The 3353-nt window shown below is 37.5% G+C and overlaps 1 pseudogene; it reads left to right on the top strand.

The window, feature by feature from the left end:
* The first annotated feature begins 205 nt into the window (after positions 1 to 205).
* LOC120194481 lies at positions 206 to 2319 on the top strand (annotated as a pseudogene).
* Positions 2320 to 3353: the final 1034 nt, after the last annotated feature.

Here is a 3353-nt window from a genome sequence, read left to right as displayed (position 1 = left end):
AAATGTTGTAAATTAGTAAAGAAGGAAAGTTTAGATTTTTCAGTAAAGGCCATATATTGAAATTCTAATGGAAAGAGGCCTCTCCCGACTGGCTATAAATATCAACCAATTTTCAGGCCTAATCTGCAACAAGACCTTGAATTCAGTTTCACCAAACCCTCTCGGTTTCAGTAGAGGCATTCAGCTTCTCTCTTGAACAAGATGACTCCCCATTGATGAACCCGAGTTTGGTAATTCTTTAATGATTTATGGGTATAACATAATATTGTTTTCTAGCTCATAATTCTAGTAATTGTTTTGTTTGTTTCTCAGGTGTTGATGCAGGGTTTAACAAGGTCGGCAATGCCGAGAATGAACTGATCCTCGATGGGGGATTTGATGTGCCACAGACCAACTCTTTTGGCCACACTTTTAGGTAATGCCTTTTGCCTTTTGTTTTTTTGTTTTTGGAGAGAGAAACAAAGGGCAGTGGATATACAAACAAATAACAGTGTCAAATTATGGACAAAATAACATAAGTGTAGAATAGTATACTTGTTTTTATTTAGAAATTAATTATTTTTTTTATTAAAAGTTCTTCGTTGTGGAAGCATGCCAGTTTTATCTGTTACAAAAATATTTAAGAGGCCTGCATCATTTTGTTGATCAAAGGCTTTGCCCTTGTGTTTCAATTCAGTTATGATTGATCAATCTACTTTCTATATGGAAACAGGGATTATCATGTTGAAAGTGGAGGCAACAGGGTGTGGAGAACTTCTACCGGATCAATCATATTAACCAGACTTACGACTTGGTAAGCAACCTGTGTTTTTCTATGTGCAAACTGCTAAATATACACACTGTTAACTAGTGGATTCACGAGTTTATTCAATTGCAGGTGAAGAGGATGAGAGAAGAGTATGGTAAACTGAACAAGATGGAGATGAGCATATGGGAATGCTGCGAACTTCTTAATGATGTAATCGACGAGTGATCCTGATTTGGATGAACCTCAGATCGAACACTTGCTGCAAACGGCTGAGGCTATCCGAAAGGACTATCCTGATGAGGATTGGCTGCACCTGACCGGCCTTATCCATGGTATGATTGGGGATTCTGTCTTCACATTGTACTGATAAGACTCGTGGTTTCGTGATTTGTAAAATTTTATTTCCTTTTGGGTGGGACAGACCTTGGAAAGGTGCTTCTTCATCCTGGCTTTGGTGAGCTTCCCCAGTGGGCTGTTGTCGGTGACACTTTTCCCGTAGGTTGTGCTTTCGACAAGTCAATTGTTCACCACAAGGTAATTCCTTTCGGATCCCGAATCTGTATATCTGTCAAAAAAGAAAATGTTTAGAGGAACAAAGCAGTGCTTTTGAATGAAGTCTGTGTCTAAAGATTTATGAATTTATGCGCTTTGTTGGAACAGTATTTTGAGGAAAATCCCGACTATCTTAACCCTGAATACAACACCAAGTATGGGGTGTACTCAGAGGGATGTGGACTCAACAACGTGATGATGTCATGGGGGCATGATGACTACATGTATCTGGTATATCTCCCACTTTGTGTCTGGATTTTTAACCTTAACACCCTTTTAGACATATAGAAATTGCAACGATACAAACTGATTTTGTCACCTCTATTCAGGTGGCCAAGGAGAACAATACAACTCTGCCACCAGAAGCTCTTTTCATCATCCGATACCATTCGTTCTATCGTAAGAAAAAGAAACAAAAGCCGGCTATTATTCCAACTCTGCAAAGATTGATTTTGATTCCAACTTATACCAGACTGAGGCACTTTATGTTGTTGCAGCAATGCATAAGTCAGGAGCATACAAACACCTAATGAATGAGGAGGATGCTGAGAATCTGAAGTGGCTCCATATATTCAAGTATGGAATGTAACCTCTTAAGATTATGTTTGCCCTGATTCTTATCCAATGCTAAACAAGGTTTTTCCACTTAAAATGATGCAGTAAATATGACCTTTACAGCAAGAGCAAAGTCTGGATAGATGTCGAGAAGGTCAAGCCGTATTATCTCTCTCTCATTCAGAAGGTGAGCAACGCAAACAAGATCTTTGTTTTAGATCCCTTAACATGTCCAGAACAATTTTTGACGTTAAACATTCTTTATTTTTTCCCTGCAGTACTTCCCGGCAAAGTTAAGATGGTGAATGAGGGTTCTGCCTATCTCCCCAATTGAATGCCTCAGCTTCAAGTTTATTATTACAAGGATTGTGGAGTTCACCACCACTTAGAAAAGTCGTGAAAGTAGCCTTTTGCATTTGTAAGATGTTATAAGGAGCTCGTATCGACAATAATGTTTGTGGCGTTAGTTTCAGAATTTTTCTAGACTGAAAATAATGTTTGCTGTATTAGTCTCAGAATTTATCTATACTATTGTCTTGTAATAAAAGCACTCCTTTAAAACTTTTCATTTACATGCACATGGGAGAGAGTTTCAGAACCCCGATTTCTGCATCTGTCTTTCCTGATCCATGTGTTCTTCCTACGCAAATCCAACAGGCCATGGACTGCCAACTCTTGTTAGGTTAAGTCAACCACTTTACAGAAATTGAAAGAATAGAGAGAAGAATTTAATGGCATTTAAACTTGGAGGTGAAAGGTTTTAATAGAGTTGAGAATCCAGGAGAGGAGAGGTGAGCCCCAAGTTATTGGGTGGTTGGTGTGTTGCCTGCTAAGCTCATCTTTGTCATGCCGAATGTGAGCCAGGCTGGATTCAACATCCCCAACCCCTCCCAGCAATTAGATCCATCTTTTATTTTCCCAAAGATAGATCAAGCCTAGCACTATGGACCACATTGTCAGTTCATAAAAGAATAAATGAGATTTAGTTAGATTAAACGCATCATGTTAGTATCCTCCTATTATGTCTACAATTATGTAATGTAGCTTTTTCATTACGTTTGAGTCTTGGATTTCTGTTTATCAGTTCCAAGATTCACTCATAAATTCAGTAACTAAGTTTTTATCAGTTCCAAGATTCATTCGTAAATTCAGTAAGGGTTTTGACAAAATTGGGTTACTCTACTTAATAGCTTCGCTGAGAATAGTGGCCACCGAAACTTCTTCTGTCCTATAATCAAAATGGATTTGGGTGTTGGAGCTTTTCAGATGATGATGGCACGATGGTGTTATTATTAATAATATCACAGACTCGATGATGTTAAATGACTAACAAAAATTAAAATAAGAAAAACTGTAAAAAAATCATATTTTATCGTTAATTACTCCTTTATTTTCGTGTTTATGTTGTTAAGTTGGACGTTTTCTCTTATTTTCTGTGAAAAACATTGAATTCCAGAAACTATGCTAAAAATGACGAATTCTGTAACTTTTTATTTTT

The sequence above is a fragment of the Hibiscus syriacus genome, unplaced genomic scaffold, assembly GCF_006381635.1.
Source record: "Hibiscus syriacus cultivar Baekdansim isolate YM2019G1 unplaced genomic scaffold, ASM638163v2 tig00116997_pilon, whole genome shotgun sequence".
Classification (NCBI taxonomy): domain Eukaryota; kingdom Viridiplantae; phylum Streptophyta; class Magnoliopsida; order Malvales; family Malvaceae; genus Hibiscus; species Hibiscus syriacus.
This window is presented reverse-complemented; position numbering and strand designations above follow the sequence as displayed.